The following is a 27,155-nucleotide window of genomic DNA, read 5'->3' as shown; positions in this document are numbered from 1 at the left end:
TGGTGGTGGTATTGGCAGTGGTGGTATTAGTAGTGGTGGTATTGCTGTTGGAGGAATAGTATGAGTTGTATTGGTAATGGTGGTGGCATTGGTGGTGGTGGTAGTATTGGTGGTGGTGGTGTTTTCCGTGGTATTGGTGTTTGTGGTATTGGTGGCGATGGTGATGGTATTAGTGGTGGTGGTATTAATGGTATTGGTAGCAGTGATATTGGTATTTGTGGTATTGGCGGTGGTATAGGTGGTGGTGGTATAGGTGTTGGTGGTGATGGTAGTATTGGTGATGGTGGTATAGGTGGTGGTGGTGATGGTATTGATGGTGGTATTGGTGGTGGTGGTAGTATTGGAGGTGGTGGTATTATTGGTATTGGTAGCAGTGATATTGGTATTGGTGGTGGTGGTTTTGGTGGTGGTATAGGTGTTGGTGGTGATGATAGTATTGGTGGTTTAGGTGGTGGTGATGTTGGTATTGATGGTGGTGTTATTGGTAGTATTGTTCTGGTGCTACTGATGGAGGTGGAGGTATTGGTGGTGGTGGTATTGTTGTTGGTGGTGGTATTGTTTTGGTGGTGGTGGTATTGGCGGTTTTGATGGTGGTGGTGGTGGTATTCGTGGTGGGAATGGTGGTGGTGATAGTATTGGTAATGGTGGTAGTGGTATTGGTGGTGCTGTTGGTAGTGGAGGTGGTGTTGGTATTGGCGGTGATGTTGGTATTGGCGGTGGTATTGGTAGTGGTGGTTTTGGTGGTGGTAGTGATGCTATTGAAATGAAATGAAATGAAATGAAATGAAATTGAATGTATAAAGCGCATGGCTGCCCGTAAGCGTCCCATGTGATATTGGTGGTGGTGACATTGGTGGTGGTGGTATTAGTGGTGGTGGTATTGGTTGTATTGGTGGTGGTATTTGTGATGGTGGTGGTAATGGTATTGGTGGTGCTATCGGTATTGGTGGTGGCGGCATTGGTGGTGGTGATATTGGTGATGGTGGTGGGATTGTTGGTAGTGGTATTGGGGTGGTGGTGGTGGTGGCATTGATAATAATGGTGGTCGTATTGGTAGTGATAACATTGGTGGTGATATTGGTATTGGTAGTGATGATATTGGTAGTGGCATTGGTATTGGTGGTATTGGTGGTCGTTTTGGTGTTGGTGGTATTGGTTGTGGTGGTAGATTTGGTGGTGGTATTAGTGGTGGTAGTGATGGGGGTGGTGGCATTGATGGTGTTATTGGTGCTGGTATTGGTGGTGGTGGTATTCATAGTGGTAGAGGTGGAATTGGTGGTGGTGGTATTGGTGGTGTTAGTAATATTGGTGGTGGTGGTATTAGTTGTATTGGTGGTGGTGGTATTATTGGTGGAGGTATTTGTGATATTGATGGTGGTATTGGTGTTGGTGATGGCATTGGTGGAGGTGATATTGGTGGTGCTATTGGTGGTAGTGGTAATATTGGTTGTGGTGGTATTGTATTGGTGGTGGTGGTATTGGTAGTTGCGATATTGGTGGTGGGAATGGTGGTGGTGATAGCATTGGTAATGGTGGTAGTGGTATTGGTGGTGCTGTTGGTATTGGCAGTGGAGTTGGTATTGGCAGTAGTACTGGTAGTGGGGGTATTGGTGGTGGTAGCGATGCTATTGGTGATGGTATTATTGGTGGTGGTGGTATTAGTGGGGGTGGTGGTATTGGTTACATTGGTGGTATTGCTGATTGTGGTGGTAATGCTATTGGTGGTGCTATTGGTATTTGTGGTGGTGATTTTGGTGGGATTGTTGGTCGTGGTATTGGGGTGGTGGTACTGGTGGTGGTGGCATTGGTGGGGGTGGTAATAATGGTGGTGGTATTGGTAGTGATGAAATTGGTGGTGGTATTGGTGGTGGTTGTAGAATTGACATTGGTGGTAGTATTGGTGGTGTATTAGTGGTGGTAGTAATAGGGGTGGTGGTATTGGTGGTACTGGTGCAGGGGTTTGTGCTGGTGGTATTGGGGGTGGTATTGGTAGTGGTAGAGGTGGAATTGGTGGTTGTGGTGGTATTGGTGGTGTTAGTGATATTGGTGGTATTGGAGGTGGTGGTATTAGTTGTATTGGTATTAATGATGGTATTGGGGGCGGTATAGGTGGTGGTGGTAGTATTGGTGGTGGTATTGGTGATGGTGGTATTGGTGTTGGTATTATTGGTGGTGGTATTGGTGATGGTATTAGTGGTGGTGCTATTGGTGGTGGTATTGGTGGTAGGGGTAGCATTAGTTGTGGTGGTATTGGTGGTGGTGTTAGTATTGGTGGTGGTAATATTGGCGGTGATATTGGTATTGATGATATTGGTGGTGGTATTGGTGTTTTTGGCGGTGGTAGTATTGGTGGTGGTGGTGATGGTATTGGTGGTGGGGTATTGTTGTGGTGGTATTGGTGGAGGTGGTGGCATTGGTGGTGCTGGTGGTATTGGTATTGGTGGTGGTGGTATTAGTATTGGTGGTGGTGGTATTGGTGGTGATGGTATTGGTGGTGGTGGTATTGTTGTGATGGTATTGGTGGAGATGGTGGTATAGGTGGTGGTGGTATTGGTGGTGCTGGTGGTATTGGTGATTTTGATGGTGGTGGTGAGATTGGTAGTGGTATCAGTGGTCGTTTTGGTGGTGGTGGTATTGATGGTGGTGGTATTAGTGGTGGTGGTGGTATTGGTGGTGGTGGTATTGATGGTTGTATTGGTTGTGGTGGTATTAGTGGTGGTGGTGATGTATTGGTGATAGTGCTATTGGTTGTATTGGTGGTGGTATTGGTGATGGTGGAGGTAATGGTATTGGCAGTGGTACTGGTGGTATTGGTGATGATGGTATTGGGGTGGTGGTGGCATTGGTGGGGCTGGTATTGGTGGTAGTCGTATTGGTAGTGATGATATTGGTGGTGGTGGTAGAAATGGTGGTGGTGGTATTGGTGTTGGTGGGATTGGTACTGGTGGTGGTGGTATTGGCGGTGGTACTGGTGGTATTCGTGGTGAATTTATTGGAGGTGGTGATATTGGTGGTGGTAGTAATGGAGGTGGGGGTAGTATTGGTGGTCTTAGTGGTATTGTTGGTGGTGGTAGTATTGGTTGTGGTATTGGTGGTAAGGTGGTAGAGGTGGTATTGGTGATATTGGTAGTGGTGATATTGGTGGTGGTATTGGCGGTGGAATTGGGGGTGGTATTGGTGATGGTATTGGTGGTGGTGATATTGGTGGCGGTGGTGATGGTATTGGTGGTCGTGGTAGTATTGGTGGTGGTGGTATTGGCAATGGTGGTAGTGAAGGTTTTGGTAGTGGTGATATTGGTGGTGGTGGTGGTATTGGTAGTGGTGGGGGTATTGGTGGTGGTGATATTGGTAGTGATGATATTGGTGGTGGTGGTATTGGTAGTGATGATATTGCTGGTGGTGATAATGGAGGTGCTGGTGGTATTGGTGGTGTTAGTGGTATTGGTGGTATTGTTGGTGGTGGTAGTATTGGTTGTGGTATTGGTGGTATTGGTGGTGGTGCTATTGGTGGTGGAGGTGGTATTGGTGACCTTGGTGGTGGTGGTATTGGCGGTGGAATTGGTGGTGGGATTGGAGGGGGTGGTATTGGTGATGGTATTGGTGGTGGTGATATTGGCGGTGGTGGTGATGGTATTGGTGGTAGTGGTAGTATTGGTGGTGGTGGTATTGACAGTGGTGGTATTGGTGGTAGTGAAGGTGTTGGTATTGGTGATATTGGTGGTGGTGGTGGTGGTATTGGTAGTGGTGGTGGTATTCGTAGTGGTGGTGGTATTGATATCGGTGGTATTGATGGTGGTGGTGGTATTGGCGGTGGTATTGGTGGTGGTATTGGTGGTGGTGGTGGTGGTATTGGAGAAGTAGAGAGAAACGCCAAAGCTCGCTAGGCGGTCCTCAGTGTATGTTGATTTATGGTGCTCTGGAATTATTGCATTTAAATAGTTTTTAAGTTTTTTTAAGCCTCATTCCTGTTGCTAAATAATTGTATTGAATTTGCAATTAAAAAAAAAAACGAATCTGACCCACTTTTTTAAAGTGAAATTGACCGGCACTTGCTGCGCATTTCCCTTGCCGACGCGCCCTCCCAAGTCACCAGCACTTCCGCTTGCCTAAACGCGGTCTAGTGCTTAGGGGGAGAACAGCTGCTGCAAGGCAGAGCTGATTGGTTGGAGGGCGGAAGGGGAGTACCTAAAAAGCCATGCAGGAGCAGACGTGCGGCTTTGGCGTGCCAAAGGCAAGCCTGTCTGTGCCCATTCCCGCCGGACCGGGTTGAGGGGCCAAGACCCCTGGTCAATCACTGGTTTACTCACCGGAAGACTACAAACTTTAGCCACGGAATGCTATGCTCAAGCGGTAATGTAGTAGATAAGCTGAGAGAGGAAAAAATCCTGGGGGAAAAAGGAGGGGGCATTCCTATGATCCTGCCTCCAGTATCCCACAAAAACACCATACCCGAAAACCAGCCAAGATTAAAGGTGTCAACCCTTAACACATGTTCCTTACAGAAGCACCACCTTGAAATCTTCTCTCTCCTCCAAGATGAAGACATAGGGCCCGATTCACAGAATGTCATTAAGACTCAATCCTAAACTTACTACTATTTTGATATTCACAGAATGCACTTACTACTTTTGGTATTCACAGAAATTAGGATTTTGTCTTAAGTCTGTCTTCAGTCTGTCTTAAGACAAAATCCTAACTTATGTGAATACCAAAGTAGTAAATTCATTCTGTGAAAATAGTAGTAAGTTTAGGATTGAGTCTTAAATTCATTCTGGGAATCGGGCACAATGACCTGTTGGCGCCTACAGAAACCTGGCGAGGTGACACCTCAGTCCCTGAAATCATTGCAGTCCTCCTGGGAGACTTTGATACCCACTGGCATAAAAGTGGAGATAAAATGAGAGAGGGTTTGGCCATCTTCTTTTAGAGTCGGATAATGGTTGCCAAAATAGTGGCAGAATCATTGCTAATGCAGACAAACCTGGGGTCTAAATCTCATTTCATTCCTCCTGCCTTCTACTCTTACCATCCTCCGCGGTCAACCATTAGCTTCAACGATCTCTTCTCTTAGATTATTACTGACCTCTGCTCACGGTACCAATGACTCCTTGTGGTTGGGTACTTCAATTATCACTGGTATAAAGTGCTGAGAGAGCCACTGGCCAGCCAATTTGAGACAGCAATGGGCTCTATGGGGCTCTATCAATTGGTCGATGGCCTCACCCACATTAAAGGTCACATCCTGGACCTCATCTGGACCTCGCAACCACAGGCTAGTCTAATTGGCATCAGCCCCTGTGCCTGGTCTGACCACTCCTTAATTAGCTGCTGGGTCCCAATGGACAACCAACTGTCACAACCACACCCAGAGTGGAAAAGGTTGCGAAGTTTGAGTAAAATTGAGGCAGTGAACCTAGTGGACACCCTACTCAGGCTCCCCCCCCCCAAAATTTGAGATAGGAAAATTGGACCAGGAAAGTGAAGCCCTCACGGGCACTCTGTGTGCAGCCATAGATCAAATGGCACCAAAGCAGAGGGACAGAGTTAGAGACAAGGGCAAGGAGGCCCCCTGGTTTAATGAGATCTTGAGGGAAAGGAAGCAAAAACTAGGCCAAGCCGAGTGACGGTGGCATCAAGCCTATGACCAAGCCGAACTCATAATTTACAACATCCTACTTATCTCGTACAAAAAAGTCTATTATGACCAGGAAAGCCGAGTATTGCGAGACAAGAATTACAGCCGCAGCAAACAAACAGAAAGAGACTTTCAGAATATTGAAAGAACTCAGACAAATGTCTGAGCGGAAATCGGCAGCCGTGCCCATTGACTGCAATGCATTCCAATCTTTCTTTCTCCAGAAGGTCAGGGATATTGTCTCTGAGATTGATAATACCCCTACTAATCAGAACTCCCTGGTTCAGCTCCAAACCCCTCCCCTCCTGTAAGCTACTTACCACCATTCCCAACCTAGACAAAGCCCGTCTCACATTTCTTATGAATATGACCAAATCGGGTTCTCCTGCAGATCCCTGCCCCCCTAGGATCTTCTGAATAGCCCTTCCTGTGCTGGAAAGGCAGATCCTCGCTCTATTAAACAACTGCTTGGAGTCTGGCTACTTGCCATCCAACCTGAAGGAGGCCAGAGTCACCCCATGTTAAAGAAATCAGGGGCAGATGCTGCTAACCCCAAAAACTATAGACCTATCTCCCAGCTTCCCTTCCTGGCAAAAGTTGAGGAACAACATGCCCTTAAGACACTCTCCGCTTTCCTCGAGGAACACCAGCTACTCCGGGGCGACAGGCGGGTTTTAGAGCCCATCACTGCACTGAGCTGGTGATGCTGTCAAAAGTCAACGAGCTCAGAATCATGGCTGCAATAAAAAACAGAGCACCCTGATCTTATTAGATTTATCAGCGGTGTTCAATACGATCAGCCATGCACAACTGCTTGCCAGACTCACTGCTTTGGGCATCTGTGAGTTGGCTCATTGCTGGCTAGAATCCTTCTAGTCAGGCCTGTCCTAGAGGATTCAGATGGGTGAGCAGGTATAGGACAGTGGCATCCTGATTTGCGGTGTTCCCCAAGGCTCTGCCATGTCCCCACTCCTGTTTAACATGTACCTACAGCCGCTGGTAGAGGCCCTAGCCAGCTTGGACTGCAGAGTCTTCAGCTATGCGGATGACACCCAGCTCATCCTCTGTATTGACCACTCTTCCCATGACCTTGGAGGGGTCTTGCAGGATATTGAAGACTTATAACAGCGGGTGGTGAGTGTAGAGGAGGTGGCAACCCGTATCAACACTGTAGTGAGTCAACATGACACTCAGATGACATCTCTGCAACTAAAAGTTGAGGATTTGGAAAATTGACAGAGAAGATCGAACTTGAGACTTTTTGGAATACCGGAGGGGTCCGAAGGGTCCGACCCGAGGGCTTCTCTTGTTAGTTTACTATAAAAAGCCTTCCCAGATTTAGCAGACTGGGACTCCTAAATTCAGTGGGCACACCGACTACCCCTAGTTCAAAGGAACAAAGAGAGCAAATTTCCTCGCCCTTTCCTTATCTGTTTTGGTAACTTTTTATTAAGGCAAGCTGTCTGGCAAAAAGCAAGCTCTAATTCCCCTGTAGCCATAGAAAATTTCTCCCTCTTTGTTCGCTCGGATCTCAGTAAAGCCACCATAGATAGACGGTGGCAACAGCACAAATTGATTGATCTAGTTAAATCCAAGGGGCAGGCAGGTATTTCTTCAGGAACCCGTTCGTCTTAAGGTTATCAAAGGTGGACACACCTATTTTTTTACTGATATAAAAGAAGCTGAGTCGATGCTATCTAATTTAGTCTGAGTTTAGCGGCAGCTATATTAACTGAGGGGGTAGACTTATTAGGCTGACATAGCAGAAAGGGAGATCAAGAATAAAGTCTTGGGGGACCAGGATTCTTTTGTTTCCTCTTTTTTTTGTTCTCTTTTTCTCTTTCTTCTCTTCCTTTTTTCTTAGCTTTAAATATTAGTCTTTTGATGCGTCCTGAATATTCCGTCAGAGGGGGGGTAGGGCAAGCACCAGGTGCACCACTTCAGGCGCTGCCTCTACAGTGGCAGCTGAGGCTCAAGGGTGGTCTCTCCCCTTGGCGGGTGGGAGATTGGGAGTGGAGGGAGGGGGGTTTCAGTTCTCCGCAGGGTGGTGGTGTTTGGGGGATAAAAATATTTAAAAAATTATTTTTAATCTGATAGGGAGACATGCGATAAAAGGGATTAAAAATATGAGATTTATTTGTTGCTCAGGAACAGAAGTATTTCACTTGGTTAATTATGTCCTTTTTGTTTCCTTTTTTTAATTCATAAATTAAGATGCTTAGCTTGGAATGTTGCGGGGCTAAATAGTAAGAGCAAGAGACGCTTGGTGTCGGAGGAGTTGAGACTGCATAACCCGCACTTTGTTTTAATATCTGAAACGCATATTGCTCATAAGGACAAAAAACTGCTATGTCAAATTGGATATGATACTATAATCAGCTCTGCCTTTGGGGCTTCTATTAGAGGGGTTGCCATCCTCAAGGACAAACGATTTAGGGCAGAATCTCTGAAAATTGCTCATGATTTAAGATGGCAGATGGGCTATTGCTCAGTATTGAAAATCACAAATATGTTTTATGTGTGGTTTATGGTTCAAACAGGGATGAACCTAGGGTTTTTGATCATTGGAACGTAGAACTTCTGAACTGGGAGGGGGAGCTCATTATAATGGGTGATTTCAACTGCATTATGAATTATCAACAAGATACCACTAGGCCCGGGAGCTTCCAGCAGATGTGTAAAACCAGGGTTTCTATTCAGGATATTTGCCGTATCCATAACATAAAAGATGCTTGGCGCACCATACATCCAAACACTCCTGGGTACACTTATTATTCTGCGCCTCACAAATCATGCTCCCGTTTGGATATGGCTCTAGTTAACAACAATTTATTGAATACCAGCTCTATGGAGCTGTGTCCTCGAATCTCTTCGGATCATAATCCTATAATGTTGATATTTTCCACTTCATACACTCGTTCTTTCCCCAGACCATTCTCTTTCCCCAGATATTTAGTATCAGACTCTGTTTTTATAGCTCAGCTTAAAATTCATCTTAATAATTTTATTGAGCTTAATCAGAATTATACTACATGCACCATGGTTTGGGACGCCTGTAAGGCAAGCATTCGGGGCTTCACACAAAGATATGTGCTCAGATAAAACTTGGAGTGCCGTAAACTCAATGAATCTCTAACCTCTAGTATTGCCGCACAAGAAATACTGCTTGCTACAGCTTTACGGCTAAACCTACCTGCAGTAGCTGAAATAAGCTTGAAATTAGGTCAATTAAAAGCTGACACTAAAGCAAAACTTTTCCAAAAAAAACAGTGCCAATTTACACAAATTTAAAATAGCGCAATATGAGGGAGGGGATAAAACCGGCAAAATCTTGGCCTACAAGGTTGCGGAGGACAGAGCTAACAATCTGAATGCTAATATCCGAGGATCTGATAACATGCTATATGATCAGCCGAATGACATACTAAAACAATTTGTGGACTTTTATAGGTCTTTGTATATTCCGGAGTCTTCCCCATGTGTAACCTCAATACAGGACTATTTGGATGAGAATGCAATAAACATCTGTAATATCTCAGAAATGGATCAACTTTCGGAAAATATTACTGGATTAGAGCTTAGACAGGCTATTGCTTCTTTACCTGTCGGGAAGGCCGCAGGGGAAGATACCATCCCTCTGGAGATTTATAAAACCTGCCTAGAGGAACTGTCACCTTTACTGCTACAAGTTATACAATCTATAGGGGTAACTGGCAAAGCTCCCAACTCTTGTAACAGGGCTAAAATATTTTTTTTCTTAAAAAGGGCAAAGCAAAGGAGGATAGGGGATCAAATAGACCCATCTCTCTTATTAATACCGATGCAAAAATATTTGCGGAAATCCTAGCGACTAGGTTGGCTCCTCTCATGCCTAAAATAGTCAACCCGCAACAACATGGGTTTGTGATTGGGATGGACACCACCACTCATGTTAATATGGCCATTACGGCGTTCGACGTGGCTGAGACGGAATCCACCCCACTCGGTATGATCTTGCTGGATGCCGAGAAGGCTTTTGACCGAGTGGGGTGGGATTATCTCTGGCATGCTATGATAAAGATGGGGTTTAGGGGACAATTTGTTAAGGGGATATGGGCGCTGTATGATAATCCTACAGCTTGTATTAGCTATCGTGGGTTGACCTCCTCAGACTTTTCCATCTCACGGGGCACCCGCCAAGGCTGCCCCTTATCACCTCTATTATTTGCCCTTTCTCTGGAGCCATTCCTACACGCACTTCAAGCACAATCGCGAATTGCACCTTTTAGGTCCGGCTCACAGGCACGGAAAATTACGGCATACGCCGATGATATTGCTATTTATTCTCCCGATGTTATAGAGGCACTACAAGGGATCACTACAGAGGAATGTAAGTTTGGAAAAACTTCCGGCTATAAGCTCAACATAAACAAAACACAAATTATAACTAATTATGTACCAGTGGCAGTGGTCCCAGAGATTTGTAAAGTCGCCACTTATCTAGACGTTAAAATTACTTCTAAAATACGAGAAATCAACCATATTAACTATAATGAGTTAAATAAACTACTACTTTGTTATTGAAAAAAATGCCATAGACTCCCCTTGAACCTAATTGGCAGAATCAACTTAATTAAAATGAAGGTTTACCTAAATTTCTTTATCTTTTCCGTTCAATCCCTTTAGCATTGAATAATCCTTTTTTTAAGCAATTTGATGGAATCTTCAGTAGCTTTATCTGGGGATTCAAAAAAGCTCGAAGATCTCTGGCACTTTTAAAAAATAGTTTGGATAAGGGTGGCCTCAATTTTCCCGACGTTAAGCTATATTTCTGGGCCTCGTTTGTTAGGCGTCTTAGGTCTCTAATCAATAGCGAAGGCCCATTCTTTTTTCATTTGTTTATGCTAAAATCTGACTCAAATATGTTTTTGTTCCGAGTTAATGACCCCAACTATTTTAAGAGGGTGAAATTCAAGACTGCCAAGGATGTAATTAGAATTTGGTCCAATATATTAGCATTCTGTAGGACTGCTTTTTATCACCCAAAACTACAGTTATGGGGTAATCCGGGTCTTCCCGAGATTTTCAACGATGGTATGGCCCTCAGATGGTCTGCTCAAGGTATCAATGTCTTGGGGGACTTATACGGTGCACACGGGTTCTTAGATTTTCATACACTGAAAATATTGTAGGACTTGCCGGAAACAATGAGATTTAAATACTTACAGTTATATGATTTTTTGATACGGAAAAATAAAATCAATGAAATCTCAGATTGCGATATTTGCAATTGTCTATATGCATCCGAAAACAAGTCGACTAGAAGTAAAGCTTACAGGTGTTTTAGTGCTTTTAAAACTGATGACTGCTTTAAACTAGCGGAGAAATGGAGTAGTAAAATGGGTCTAAATATAACATCTAAACAGATAGCTAGTTCTTTCTCTAACATTAGTAATTTTGTGCGATCATCTAGTTTAAGGCTGCAGCAATTTAGAACCACCTGCATGCTGTATTATACACCAGAAAGGATTTCTAAGTGGTCCCTTAACAATACATATAGTGACCGTACTAAATGTCCTAAGTGTCAAGCTGTTGCAGTAGATCTGGAACACATGCTGTTCTCTTGCCAAGCCTTAAGGAAATTCTGGGCGGAACTACATAAAGTTTTAGAAATTAAGGAGATCCATTTACCTTATATTACTGCTCTAACCTTACTACTTGATATACATCCTGTCTCTCTGTCCCGGCCTGCATTTGTTACTATCCTTTTTTCCTGCGCAAAATTAATATTAGCTAGAGCCTGGATTTCTCCTAAACCCCCTAACATTTCGGATTGGTGGTCATTAGTAAATGACTTGGCAAAACTTAGAGGGGCTCGCTCACTAAGAAAATTTGGAAGTATCTGGGGTAACTTTATCTAAAATGTAAAATGGACTACAACATTATTAGGAGGTCTTCTTCCCATAGTGGGTCACTAGTAGGCCACAGCATTCCTGCTGCTCTGTTTTTTTTTTGTATGTATAATATGAACTATGTCTATTTTATTTTTCTTGTTCCTGAGCTCTCAAGCTAAATTCTTTTTATGTGTACTAAATGGAATCTGAAATATGTTTTGGGTACTATTCATATTTATTTTGTAAACTTTGGCTTTCATTATTGTATATGTACTGGTATGTTTTTCCTATCAGTTTGTCAATAAAGAAAAAAAGACAATGATAGCAGTTTAATAGTATTAAATATGCTTGCAGATTTTTATTTTTTACTTATCTTTAATTTTTTTATTTGGATTTTTCAATTTTAGTTGATTCATTGTAAAAAAGTTATTTTAATGTTTTTTTATTGAAATGTTTTTATTATATTTTGTATTTTTTTGTAGGAAATTATATATATACTTTTAATGAATTGCGATCTTTTAGTTTACATTTTTTGTTTTTTTGTTTACATTTCTTTTTTTAAATGTCTTCAACAATTAAATTTTTTTAAAATGTTTTATTTTACATTTTTGTTAATTTAATCTAAAAAAATCAATTTTTCCTATTATCTGGCATCAACCCTGTGACTGAAATAGGTGCACTGCACAGCAGCATTCATTTATTGTCTAAGGATTATTCCATTGTCACCTGCACATCCCAGAGTGCGACATCCCAACGTGATGCACATAAAGCAAAACGTTACATCTGTATGTTGTTGTTGTTTGTCTTTCTGATCCTTCCTGAGTGTACTGCACACAATGAAAGTTTTTTGGTGTAGTTTTACAACTGGATAGTAAGACCGTATTATTGCTAAGTCACCATCCTAATGATATTGTTTGTTTGTACTACTATTTGATGTTTTTCTTGCTTGTTTACTTTTAGGTACACAAGAGAAGAGACATCATCCACAGTACTGCCAGACAGAAGGCCGGTGCACGTGACGTGTGACTGACTATGCAACACGATCATCTCTTCAGCTTGTTCTGAAGTTAAGTGTCACTGCCAGCTGACAGCCAACTGCCAACTCACAGCTTCAAGATAGCCCCAAAGAAAGCTGCTGCCAAGAAAGTGGCTAGTGGGGAGCAGAAGAAGCAGATTTCCACCACTGACGTGCCAACCTCAACCTTTTTCAGGAAAGTTGTGCCAGCCACACTGGTCTCCGACGAGGAAGCTGAGAGCAGCACTTTTGCATCAACAGCACCCCCCCCCCCCACACACAAACTAAGCCCAGGACCATGTCAGTCAGTGAGGCAGCCAGTGCAATCCTGTCGTCAAGTAGTGAAGTTGAATTGGATTTGTCCCTTTCAAAAAATAGTTCACAATCATTTTAGGCAACAAAGCGAAGTGGACAGCAGCCACAGCCAGCAATAGTACATTTGTCTGATGTTGGAGCAGAACAGGAGGTTGAGCTTCATTCTGAGCAAGAAGTTAAACCTCCTCTTTTAGAATCATTAACTTGCAGGTCTCCAGCAAGGAAAAGGAAGGGTACTCCTGCACCATCTTCTCCAAGCACAAATTCTGATGATGATGATAGAGACATGGAGTGCATCCAGAAAGAGACCACAAGACAACAAGAGGCAAGGGAAAAGAAAAGCTCCAGAAAGACTTGTACTTATGGAAGGGGGTGAAGAGGAGGATGACGATTACCAGTCAATTATGGTGGCAAGGTGACACAGAGGAAACTGACATTGGTATTCAGCCAGCACTACCACCAGCTCCCATATTTGCAAAGCCCCAGCTGACACCTGCACCCATCACTGCCTCAGGAGCAGCAGAGAGGCAATCGACGGAATGCCCATTACCTCCAGTTCTTCTTCTGACATTGGTAATGGCCTGGTAAAAAAAATTACTCCACAGTTTGGGACTTTTTAACATTTAGCAAAGAGGGGGAGAACATTGCAGTATGCACCATTTGCCACACTAATGTTCGTCGAGGTAAGCCTGGTACACATTATGGTACTGGAGCCCAGATGACCCATATGTAAAAATACCACACAATCAAGTGGAAGGAGTACCTTACAAAATTGCTGAACTTGTTTGTGGTGATTGCGAGAGCCGGGCAACATCAGCAACAAGTCCAATTAGAGGGGAAGGTGATGAAGAGGAAGAAGAGAGTGACATCTTCAAACGAAGCAGCCCTGTCCCTAACAGTGTGCCAGCAGCTTCACCCACCTCAGTGTCTTCACAATGGCACAAGAAGACTCAGAGTGAGACAATGGAAACACAACCGCATACTGTGACTGCCCCACCCCCGTGACGCACATTGAGTCTACTATAAGCATCTACTTCACAAAGTAAACCTGTGTAAGTGCCCCAAGTAAAGAAGAAAATACAGGGTACTATTGAGGGCATGTTTAGGCAGGAGGGGCTCTAAAATAAAAAACCATCCAACCGCACATTTGTACAATGGGAAGCTGGCAAAAATGTTAGTTCTGGACCTCTTCCCTTTTTCTTTTGTGGAAGGAGTGGGAATTTTAGAATGTGTGACAGCCATCTGCCCAAAATGGAAGCTACCAAGTTGGACCTATTTTGCCAAAGTGGCTGTTCCAATGCTGCATAATGATGTGCTGCATCTGGTTAGACAAGCTTTGCAGCAAAGTGTTGTTATCACCATCCATCTGACGACTGACATGTGGACCAGTTGTCAGATGACTAATTGCATGTGCATCACTGCACCCTGGATCTCTTATGCAGGGGACAAAGAAAATGATATCTTTAGGTTTTGGCCCTGAAGAAAGTTTTAAGAGCGTTCAGTGGCATGCAACAGTAGCCATGTTTGCGATGGAAAAATCGCACACAGCTGAAAACATCTTGGAGAAATTTAACAGCAAGGTGTATGAATGACTGTGGTCTTAAAATTGGATTTATTGCCATGTACAATGGCCCATTGCATCAACCTGGTGGTGCAAGACTTCATCAAAAAGAAAGACATAGTCAGCAACATACTGACCACCTGCAGAAGAATCTGCACTCATTTCAGTCATTCTTTTGAAGCCCAGAAGCAGCTGTGGATTATTCAGCATAATAATAGAGCAACAGTTAAATCCCTAATACAGGAGGTTCCAACACATTGGAACTCCACCTTTTACATGCTGCAGCATCCGTTTGAGCAGTACAAACAGATCAATGACTATGTCATACACAGAGATTGGGATGCAGTTGGGAAAGCTATGACCCTGAATACAGAAAAATGGGGCCTAGTCAAATGCCTGACACAGATGTTACTCCCTATTGAGGTTTTCACAGGGAAAGCTAGCAAGGAGGACAGTACAGTGGGCCAAGCTATCATGTTGTTGCATCTCCTACAAGATCAGGTAAAGAAGGCGTCTTACAGCTTCCCCCTGCAGGTGTGATTGAAAACACAGTAGCACACGCCATGGTTGAGACCTTAGTCCTGCACTTCGCTTCTAATTTAAGGCTTCCTCATGACATCATTGAGTCCAAAGAGTACATATGTGCCACACTACGTGATCCAGTGTACAAATAAATTCTGCTCACTTTTTTTTTTCCTTTTTCTGAAGGGGATGTTTTAAAATACAAGAGGTGGATTGTAGAGCAAGCCGGAGACTTGGGAGAAATACGGCTGTTACTTCAAGTCCCACCCTGCAGTTCTGGGGTTCCACATTCAACTTCCAGAGAGGGCAGTCTTGTCTCACAGCAGCCAACAACACCATCAACCAAAACACCGGCAACAACAGAAACAGAAGGACGGGACCCAACCTCTGCATTGTATTGGTATCAATTGGCAGGACTCAAGTCCAGTGCAGTGGGAATGAAAAAACATGTTGAGCAAGTAGCAGCACCAATAACCATCCACAGGATGTTCCAGAAGTATCTGGATGATCCAAAAGAGGTCTATGTGGATCAAAATATATTGATATTTTAGTATGGGAAAGTGCGCCAAATGCCAGAGCTCAGCAGGCTGGCAAAATATATCTGGCTTGTCCTGCCACCAGTGTGTTTGCTGAACGTGTGCTCAGTGCAGCTGGCGTGGTAGTCAAAGTAGGAAGGACCAGTCTCTCGCCTCAAATTGTGGAGAGATTGACTATGATCAGAATTAACCAACATTTTATACCACACAATTACACAGTTTCTGAAACAGCAGAACAAAAGAAGGAAGAGGGTGATTGGTCCGAAATGTAATCAAATGTGTTAGCTGACCAATGTCTGGGTGAATAACCTTAGGAAAAACGCAACTTCCCAGACTAAGTATGCCAGTGCCCTCATAGAACTTTTAAATTTTTTCTCGTTGAACTTAGTTCTTTCTTTGCAAAAAACAAAAATAAACAATAGCTAGAGGAACATTATTTTTTTTATATATGTTTTTATTGGTGCTTTTCTTATACTTTTCAAAAATATCATACATACATTCATTTATTAATGTAAATCGCAATCCTTTACACATCCTGTTTGTCTTTAATTTGTCAACCATCCACAATATCGATATACATGTCTCTCAATACTATCTTTGGGTTGGTGTATACATACAATGTGGTTGTACTGTATTACTGTTTAAATCATCATTCCTGTTTTCAATACAATATCTCCTGTTTTGGGGGTTGCATCTTTGTATCTATTTTGAAGCCATATCTTACTTTTATGAACCTTCAAACTGTCCCACTTCTTTGGAAACCGTAGAACGTAACTCTGTTTAGTGGTGTGTCGTATATGCCCAATGTGCTCTATGTTTTCTCTTGAGAGGTATGTGGAGTGGGTTAGTTTCTAGTGTGGTCTCTCGCTTTCTTCCTGTAGACTGTCAGAGGCATCACTGTCGCTACCAATGCTTGTCCCTCTATCCCCCATTCATTGTTATGCTCATCTTTCCTACCAGCCCAATGTTGCAATATTTATGTCCGTAACTCAGCCATAGGACATTTGGGAAGCCCTCAAGCCTCCTCTCTTTGCAAGGCTCTCTCCTCTGCCTTGGTCCACTTATCTACTGCCTGTTCCCATATCTTTATCACTGGACCTTTCTGCGTTTTCGAGTTTATGGCGATTTGTCTACTTGCCAAAACTATTGCTAAGTCTGTGAATCTGAAGCCCACCTTCTTAACCTTTGGTCTAGGAAACTATACGAGTAGGCATACCTCCTACAGGCAAGCAAATTGTCTGTCAAGAGTGAGGTTTATCTGGGCCGTTACCTCTCCCCAGTATTCTTGCAATACCCCATCCCCATGTCATGTGAGTGAACCCTACAACTTGCTGCCCGCATCTAGGGCATCCTCAGGTTTCCCCTCCATGCATAACATTTAACCTATGGGTATGGTTAAACCCTGGGCACATAGTTAAACTGGATGAGTTTTAGTGGGGCATACCTAGAGATTTGTGTCGGACTCCGCAGTACTTGTGACCATTCCCTATGTCAAAGGTCTCTCCCTATGGCCCTAGTCCATCCCACCTGCAAACCCTCCAGCGGTGTTTTCGCCATGTTAATTAGTTAATTAGTGCCTTATACAGCCATTTTATTAACTGTCTAGCCGATCCTAATGTAAGCAACACTTACAAACTCTTGTGGGTTTGTGGTTCCTGTCGGGCTCTTCCCCGTAGCTCTTTAAACCTATGAACTACCACATGGTGGTTATGGTATTGGCAACAGGCCAAGTCATAATGAGCGAGGAATTCCTCCAATGGAATCAGCATTCCATCGTGATAGCAATTTTCCACTGTTGTTATTCCAGCTTTTGTCCAGCTAGCCATTTGGGGGCTCAAAAGGAAGATGGGTGGTTTACCTCCCTCGTCTGCATAAAGGGAGATGATGTGGTCTTTCCCACCTATTCTCATTCCATGTTGTGGGCTGTTTAGTCTGAACAATTTCGTTGGTGGCTAAATGCCCAGAACAAACAGAAGAGGAGTCAATAGGCATACCTGTCTTGTGCCCCTAAACACATTATATTGTCACAATATCATCCGCCTGCTTTTACCCGAGCCATGGGATCTGCATCTTATCCACCCGTCTCCCAGTCTCACACAAGCCATCATTGTGCAGAGAAAGTCCCACCTTATGGAGTTAAAAGCTTTTTCTAAATCTAAGGACATTATTAGGGCTTCTGGTTATTCTTTGCAGTCCGGGTGATGTATTATGTAAAAGAGCCTAGGGATATTGATGGATGTGGCTCTTGTGGGAATGAACCCATTTTGGTCTGGGTGGACTAGATGTTGCATATGTGGAAGGAGTCGCAATGCCAACACTTTGATGAGAATTTTAAAATCAGCATTTAGCATGGAGAGGGGTCGGAACCCTGACACCTGTGCTTCCACTTGTCCAGTTTTGGGCAATGACAGCAGAAGGGCGTCTTTCGTCGAGTCAGGGAGTATCTCTGCTTCTAATGCCTCTACATCTAGGAATTCCAGTTTGTACCAGGGCAGAGTAGGAGGAACATTATTATTTTTGTGTCACATTTATGTTGCCCCACCTTTTTTTATTAGTCACATATATATTGCCAGATTGCATTTGGACCACTGTGTATTGAAGAAGCCTCCACAATTCCTTCATGACATTGGGGACAATGCCTGCCCGCCTTGCATGCCTATTGCCTATTTCTTTTTGTATATTAGCACTAGAATGGCTGCCCTGTAAAATTATTTATTACCTAAGACTGCCTGTCGAAACCAAATTCCAATGTGTTGCCTGCATCAAAGATGATTGAATGCCTACCTGAACTACCTGTGATGGGATTGGATGAGGTAACTTCCAACGGTTGACTGATTGAGTGATGATTTAAGTTGATTGATGATTCATGTGGTGACAGATACTGAAGGTGTGTGTTGAACTGTAATATGGGAAATTTCTTGAGATGATTATTGATTTGCATTGTTTAGGGCTTGAGTGATGGGCGCTGATTTTCTTTCCCTACCGGTGATCAGCCCTTCTAAGCTTAGCCAGATTTAACAGCAGGGTGTTCTCCTATGCAAAATACTGCAATTTATGTTTTTCTACTTGTTCTTCAACAACAGTGCACTGCACTCCACGCCTCTCTTGCTTGGGTAATCATGATTCATGATGATGGTGACTGGTCTGGGACGGTGTTACTCAGAGTCAGGACTGAAGGAGTATTACGAAAGAACTCAGGGTGGGTGCTGCAGGACTACTTCATCAATAGCTAGAAGCAGGAAGTTATCGAGTATCCACGTTAGTTCTAATATAAACCAAGAGTCTGAGGCCTAATACTCACCTGTGTGAAATGCTGCAGTGTGTGTGTGTGTGTGTGTGTGTGGGTGTGTGTGTGTGTGTGTGTGTGTGGGTGTGTTTTGAACTTTGGTAAAAGTGATACTAATAGTTCCCCTTTTGTTTTTTTGTGTTTCCTCTGGGTCTTCTTGATACACTGAATGAAACTTACTTCCTTCTGTCCTCCTGGTCCTCCTGGTCTCTAAAATACAGATCTCTTTTACAATTAACAAGCCTTCTTCTAGTCTCTTTCACAATCGAAAGGTGAAAGCTAACTGAGCTCAACAACACTCCTGTAAGATAATTAGAAAAGTATAAGCCTAGACTCTAAAACTAAGTGCTACACTCTCTCTTAAGTTACAAGCACATCAACAGACTGTGTAAAACTACTTTAGGGCAGCAGTGCAAAGTAAAAATAAAAGAAACTACTTCAGCCATAAAGTAAGATAAAAAATAGTTTTCCCTTTTATTTATTTAGAAATTAATCCACCCTCTTCACCCAAACAACATACCCACACCTCTCCCAAACAAAATGGACACTAGCCCCAAAACTAAAACTGTCCAAGAAAGTCGAGATGTCGTTCCAGAGCTGGTTCAGGCTCTCCTCAATTGTTGTGAACTGGCCCTCGATGGTGTCACGCCGCTGCTTGGTGCAGCGCAGCAAAGGCCTGTTGCAATTGTTTTGGGGGTGGCAGCAGTTGGCTGGCGGCACCGGCGATAGGTTGGCAGCGGAGCTGAGGGGGACTGTCTGCATTGGGGCGCAGCTGTTGTGCATTTATTCCTCCTCTTCCAGGACCACCAGCCGCCGGTATTCCTGTTGGATACGCTCCAGCCTCTGCAGCTTAAAACGGGCCGCTCTCTCCTGATTGCCGGGTGGTCCGGCTAGACCAGCAGGAGCAGCTATACTGATAAAAACAAAAAAGACAAATTGTAAATTATGCTCTGTGCAAACAATTGTTTTTAATTACTGGGTGGATAGTAGCAGTACATTGCTGATCCCCTAGGGCCATCAGATTTTTTAAATGTGATTATGATTAGGAGAGTCACAAGGACATTTTTATGTTTTACCCACACCAAGTATAAAAAGCACTGACAGAAAAGTATTAACAGGCAGAGAAAAACATCACAGGATTAAAAAGACACTGAATTGATTATTTTTTTCTTCTGAACGCTTTTCAAGTAACTATAAACACTTTGAGTTGAAAAATAAATGACTTCTCATTGATGAGTACGGCATTATGCACTATATGGAGTACAAGTTGTGAGTGGTGCTAAAATAATGAAGCCATGCTCATTGCTAGCCTGCGCCTCTGCTAGTTTACTACTATCTGCAGCTGTAGTTGACACATATCTATTTAAATCCAATGGCCCTGCTCTTCGCCAAATGCACTTCTCTCTCTACACTGTCTCTAAAGAGGTCAGTGAATAATAAATAAGACACTACATCAGTCACACACCTAATGCATAAAATGGGGATATTAATATATTATGTTGGGGGGCGTGGCTTGGCCGGCTGCAAGATGGCCGCACTATGAGTGGGATCTGCCGGCTAAGCCTAATATCCTTTAAATATACTGCGGATACAGCACCCATCGCCGCTCCACACCGTGCCACAGTTACTCACCTGCTCCTGGGACACAATTTGGTCTTACTTCTGTCCCCTTGTGACGCTGTTGGGCAAAGATTCATTGCCACGTGTGTCCCGAGCATGGGGCCTGCAGCTTGCGCGTCCGTCCTGGCCATTCAGGAGCTGACTAAGGGCTCCCTCTGGGGTACTGGAGCTGCCTCCTGCATACAGCCGGCGTCTGAAGCATAATTTGCCGGTAATCGCCGTTGCTGAGGGGGCGCTCTGCAGTGGGGCTGGCGGGTCGTACCGCCCGGCCTGGTCTGCACATTTGCTGGCCCCGCGCTCTCACCTATGGCGCCCGCTGCTCAGGCTTTTCACCAACTGGCTGGCCGACGCGGACGGCACGCCCCCACTTGGCTCCCCGATGCGTGTTGCCCACCTCCCGCTGCGGCCTGCCGGTTCCCTGTGACATCCAGCTGCGGTGACTGCAACAGCCACACTGCCCTTCATTCCTGGCCTCAGCAGCGGTGGCTCTCTGCACCTCAAGGGTGCCCCCTCTCCTCCTCTCCAGTGTTTTGGACTCCTGTCCCGTGGTGCATGTTCTTCACCACCTGCAAGCGCTTTTAAGTGCCTCATCCACAGCCTGCTGGCTGCCCCCTCCGCTGGGATCGGGCCGGCCGCGGGCGGCAATGGGGAGCTCCTGTCCGTCTCACCCCTACTTCGCTCCTGTGCTTTGGCTCACTATCGGCATTGGCCCTCCATCCACTGCAGGGCCATTCTCTTGAGGAGGTCTGAAGCCTGGGGTCCCCACGGCCCATCACTCCTCTGGCCTAAAACCTGCCCCCACCTGGGCGCTGCATTGGGGAAGCCTTCCTCCTGGGCCTGTTACGCCTCTGCATGCTTTGGACCTGCACTCACCTGACAGCTACTGGGGCCAGGACAACATTGTTGCACCTTCGGACTTTCAGGCGGCCCGCAGGTCATTCAGCCACCTGGCTGCGACCGCTACTTCGACCGCACTGCATTTCCTTCCTGGCCTGCTCTGGCGGCTCGCCCGACCTCGGGCGCCTCTTCTCCTCCTCTCTAATGTGTTGTATGCCAGATTTGTGGGGCACGTCATCAGCCACCTGCAACTGCTGCTAAGCGCCCCAGGCCACATCCACAGCCTGTCGCCCCCCGCTGGGATTGGGCCGGCCGAAACCGGCATTTGGGAGCTCCTGGCCACCTCCTGCCTGCTCCGCTCTTATTCTTTGTCTCGCTGTTGGCGCTGGCCCTCTTCCCACTGCACAGCCCCACTTTTGAGGAAGCCTGGTGCCTGTGGCCCATTACAACTTTGACATGATACCTGCCTTCGCCTGGGCGCGCTGGTGGGGCCTTCCTCATGTGCCTGTTGCACCTCTGCATACATTGGCCCTGCATTAGCCTGACAGCTCCTGCGGCTGGGACGGCCCCTCGAGCGGGCCGCGGATCACTCAGCCTCCCTGCGGTCCAGCCCCCGTCACTTGCCAGTTTCCAGTGCTTCCCTCCAGTGCTGGTGGGCCCCCTCACCTGTCGCGACCCCTAGAGGTGGGATTATGACACTGGGGGCCTCCGCAGTGCACCACAATCGACCAAGCTACACACTGCCTTTGGAAATTGTTTCCATCTCCAGCTGGACCTGCTCATCTGCTCTCCCCAGTGCTGCTACACCTCTACCAAGTGCAACGTTAACCTCCTACCTTCATACTGCTACTAGACTTCTCCTCCAGACATGGGGAGAACCGACCCCAAGCAACCTAAACTCGCTTTTGATCACCGCCGCCAAATGCGTCAGGCGGGCACGGACGGACATGGTTTCCGACATGGTTTCCACTGGGAAGGATGATTTAAAGGCCATTATACTGGATGTCAAGTCTACTGTCACCAACATTGCGGCTCAGCTGGATCAACTGTCGGCTCGCCTGGACACAGTGAAGGCCTGAGTCGATTGACACGATGCCCGCCTCCTCCATGTCGAGACCAGAGTCTCGGACTCGGAGGATGGCACCACTCAGGACCGTCAGAAACTGTCACAGATGGACAAAATACTAAAGATCTTATCTGAAACAAGAAGGAAGATTTGGAGGCTTAGTGATAACGACTGACAAGCTGGATAGATCGAATGGTAACTACTGCCTCAAAGATGTTTCTCAGGCCAATCTGTTGTTCCTCATTTACTGTTTACATGGTGTTTTATACCTTCTGCTATTAACTCCTTGGTATCCGCCACAATCTATGGCTTGGCAGGGGTGTACGCTGAGCGTTGCCATGCCCCCACGGGATAATTCCCATCTTGGACACAGACTTTTCCCTTCCTAGTTGTGGGTCTCTGAGGCAGGTAGGGGTGGTAGGGGTGGTACCTCAGCCTGTTTGGGGGGGTTGGTGTTGGAGCAGGGTTGGGGGGACCGGCGGGGTTTATTGTTTTGTGGGTGGGGTCGGGTGGTTGGGTGATGGAGGCTAGTGCTGTGCGACCTCCCAACGAGGCAACACAGTTCTTATAAGCACCGGCTCGAGCATTGAACCATTTCATGTTCTGTTCTTTTCCCTCCCTGGTCCATCTTCCTGCTGAGGGGATTGTATTGTTCGTTTTGTTGTCTCCTTATGAGGCATTTTTTGTATTTTCGATTGCACTATTTCAATGTGATTCCGTTGTTCTTACACTACTGTTTTTCTTTGCCGTCCATTAAACTATGAGCAGCATTTACACACGGACTTTGCGCTTCCCCACACCTGCTTCATCTCTCCACCCCATGCCACAGCACCATGACTGATACTACACTGTGGACATAGAATGTCCCTGGCCTGAACGACCACCGTAAGGCACAACTGGCAACGCCTATCTCAATTGGCACAAGGTGGACATCTGTTTTTAACAACAGACTCACATCTCACCTTGCCACCTCCTCCAGACTTCTTTCCAGGCACTGGGGTGAAATACATTCTTCCTTCTATTCTAACTATTCCCAGAGGGTTTGCTTTCTTTTTTACGCAAAGGGCCCCCCTGACAGACCACTCAAGTGCACATTGATCCTGGGGGGCAATTTGTGATCCTTCATGGCACCCTACGTGCCCAACCTCTGACGCTTGCTACTTTATATGGCCCAAACTGCGATGACCCAGACTTTTTTGAGCACGTCTGGCACCACATCACATCATTCGGCCCGCAGCGCTCCTTTGGGGGGAGATTTCAACTATACACTATCCACTGCTCTGGACCGGTCCGGGACTCATGCCTCACCCTGCGCAGCTTTACAGCTCAATTCTCTCGGACAATTCCCTTTATGACGTGTGGCGTCATGCTCACCCTGAGTTACAGGAGGGCACCTGTGTCTCTGGCATTCGTGGCTGCTGGTCTCATCTCGACTTGTGGATCACTACCCCGGACGCCTTGGTATGGCTAACCTCCGTTGATCATATGGCGCGCACACTCTCAGATCATGCCCCTGTTCGCCTCTGCCTCTGTCTCCCACATTCTCGTCGCAGTGCATTTTCCTGGCGGCTTACCCCGAACGCGTTAAGTGATTCGGTCTTCAGTGAAGAAATACGAACCGCAATCGTAAACTATTTTGAACTTAATGTGGGTTCTGGGGACTCGCTCTAAGCAATCTGTCGTTCTCCGCTCCATCCGCGGGACTCTTGATAGATTGGAGGAGGAAATTAAGGCGCTTGACGCCTCACACGCCCGGGACCCTCGCCCTGACGCGCTTGCCCAGCTGCGGGGGATACATAAGGAGTTCGATGATGAGGCTGGCAGGGAACTGGCATTTCTTGGCAGGGACGCAAGGGCACGCCGCTTAGGCGAGGGTGATCATGGCAATATCTTTCGCCAGCCATGGGCGGCATCTTACGTCACTGAACTTTGGGATGGCGGGCCAGATCGTACCACCTTCCCTTGAAGAAATAAAAACCTTCAAAGGGGTTCACTGATACACCTGGTCCTTTAAATAAACAAAGATGAAATTGGCACTGAAGCTGTAATTTAAAATCAATGCATTTATTAACCTCACATGAGGGAGATTGCGTCATACGGTACCCTCAGGCCACTGTAGGAGGCATTCTAAAGAGTACAGAGAACAGGGGCCTTATATATGCATAGGCTACATAGTCAGCATAAAACAAAGGGGAGGTCCTGGCACATACAAGCATGTAAATTGACTAATATGGGTATACAAAATTTGCTTGCTCAACAAAGTATATAGCCTGACAGTTATAACATAGGAGCAAATCCATTCTGACAGCTAGGCCTTCCTGAGCATGTACAAGGCTCTGGAAGAAGGAGAAAGCACATGGTCAGCACATGGCTAACTAAGATGGCTGCCAAGTACAAAATGGCTTTCTTCTCATGCTAACAGTGATTCCTGCAATCTTTAACAGATAGTCCTTTTAGCATGAGCTAAAGACATCCCTATGATCTAGTAGAAACATAGAAAATATTTTGCACATTTATTCTCATAAATTCATCAATATCCTAATCCATTGCCAGGTGGGCATTTTTCCATTCTAAACGTTACATTAAGTGGGTATGTATAAGGTATAAGCAGGAGTACAAAGGGAGCAGAGCATTGGGTCATACAGATAGCAGGAGAGAGTAATGGTTATTATTACAAACAGATTTGTAAAAAAAAGATTTTCAATAGACTTTTCTAGTGTTGCTTTTATGAGGGCTAGTGTATCAATTATTATAGTCAAGTAAAGGGCAAAGTAACATTTGTTAACTGCTCAGAAGAATATTTCTCTCGCAGAAAAAACATTATTTCTAATGCAAACATTAAAGCAGTCAAACATGTTATTAAAAAAATAAATCCTGGCTCCAAGGGACCAGGAGGACCACACAGGGCCATAAGAATTACGACGAGGAGCCGCAAAGGGCTGCTCCTCCTCAAAAATGGGACATTTAAAGGGGTACATTACTAACAAAAAAAAAGTACTTGGGAAATTGAAGCCGCTGTACAACCAGCCAGAGGCAAGTCTTCTCCCTGGGTCCGTTTGAGGCTCACAGGCAGACTCTTGTTGTTCCCACGGTGGAGCTGCACAACTCGCAATTCAGGAATCACGGCCCGGTTTGAGAAGAAAAAAGTTCTTTCTTTCTGGATAGGGCAATCACCCCCCAGGGCAAATGCCCTCAACTATCCTGTCCAGTGTCTCATGCAGTGCACCAGTTTTATTCACTTTGATCTAACAGGCACCAAGGGCACAGCACCCTAAACTCAAGTCCTTCCCGAACTCCTGTATTGCTCTGCTGGCGCACTGCTCTTTTGTTGGGGCCAAAGATTATCCAGTATGCCCAGGCACTCTTGATCAACAAACAAAGGTGCAAACGTTCATTCACTTTGGGACCAGGACTCTAAGGTGTAATGCTGGGTTCTCTGAAGCAACCCTTGTTTCAAGAGGGGTCACCTCAAGCAAAAGCCTCCTTGCCGTCCTTGTCGGTCTTTGACTCTCAGCAGGGCATCAAAAACTTGATCACAACTTCTCCTTTCTGATCTGTGACCCTGTCTTTCGCCCAAGACAGTGGCAGGGGTACACACCTCACTTCTGACTACACTGAGGTCCTAGTTGCCAGCAATGCCTGTGCTGGTTCCCTTTACCTCAGCTTCAAGCTGGACTGGTGCTGACTCCCCAGGCTGGAGCTGATGTCGGGGCCCATCTGGCAATGGTTGTAAGGCAGCACATATCTATTGGTGGACAGAACAAAAGTGCTTTAGACAAAGCACAGAAATAATCTATCAACAGAGAGAATAGTCTCAGAATACTTCCTAGTCTTGGGATGCCCCGTATATTAGTAAGGCACCTAAGACCCACTTCATCTATCTGAGTGTAAAAAACCCTGGACCTATCAAAACTATTTGAAGCAGCTAATGAAGTCTGTGTTCATTTACAAAATTCTGATGAAAAAAGAAAAACAATACAGACATACTCTAAATCCTTACATTTGTGTATTCCTATATTATTCATTGGAAGAACCCTCAAGAAAAAAGGAAATGTTCTACACTTTCACTCATAAACCTTGCATTACTTGTACAGGAATGCAGACACTTCTAAAACGATAAGCTCTGAGTCAAAAACAAAATCTCCTAAATAGAGCAATTATAGTCAAGTAGGGTGTGAACAGCCATTCGAGATAAAAAAGGAAGATAAACAAGAATAATAAGGCTGCTCCTACCCCGAAGCAACAGTACAAACTAAATCATATGGACCAGAATCGAAAATTAAGGATCTTTGTGGCATGCGGACGTGTACAAGATGCAGCAAGACAAAATTTCCTGACGTATTGAGAAATCAATGGTGTTTAGGTGTAGAAAAACAAAATGTATTTGAGCGTTAAAACAAAGCAGAGCACACTGGTCAAGTCGACAAATAAACTAAAGGTTGTACATCTAATGAGAAAAGGGGGGGGGGGGAGTTGCACTCACCGCAATACCAGTGATACTTACAACCCGGTATGGACACGGGTTCATCAAGCGATTGGCAATAAAGAAAGGGTAGAAATCTGCCTTCCTCGGTGTTTCAGAAGTAAAATGAAAACACGACAAAGAAACGGACGTGTAGGTCGGTGAGTTCGAGAGACCTGTAGGGACATGCAAACGGATTTTGAAATTTAGAAAGGGTCTAGAGAGTTTGAACGTTACAGAACATTGCAAAATACAAAGGTTACGGGCGTGTGGGTAGTATGCTTACCTCAGCTCCCAGGAAATGGGCGACCAGTGGTCGCGTCTTGAATTCCAGTGTGTTGGAAAGTGACGTGGGGAGCGGAAGTGCTTTGAGGGAAAAAAGCACCAGAGCACTAGAGCACTAATCCCTAAGAGATAGGGTGGAAGC

Source organism: Lissotriton vulgaris, chromosome 1_1 (genome assembly GCF_964263255.1).
Source record: "Lissotriton vulgaris chromosome 1_1, aLisVul1.2, whole genome shotgun sequence".
Classification (NCBI taxonomy): domain Eukaryota; kingdom Metazoa; phylum Chordata; class Amphibia; order Caudata; family Salamandridae; genus Lissotriton; species Lissotriton vulgaris.
This window is presented reverse-complemented; position numbering follows the sequence as displayed.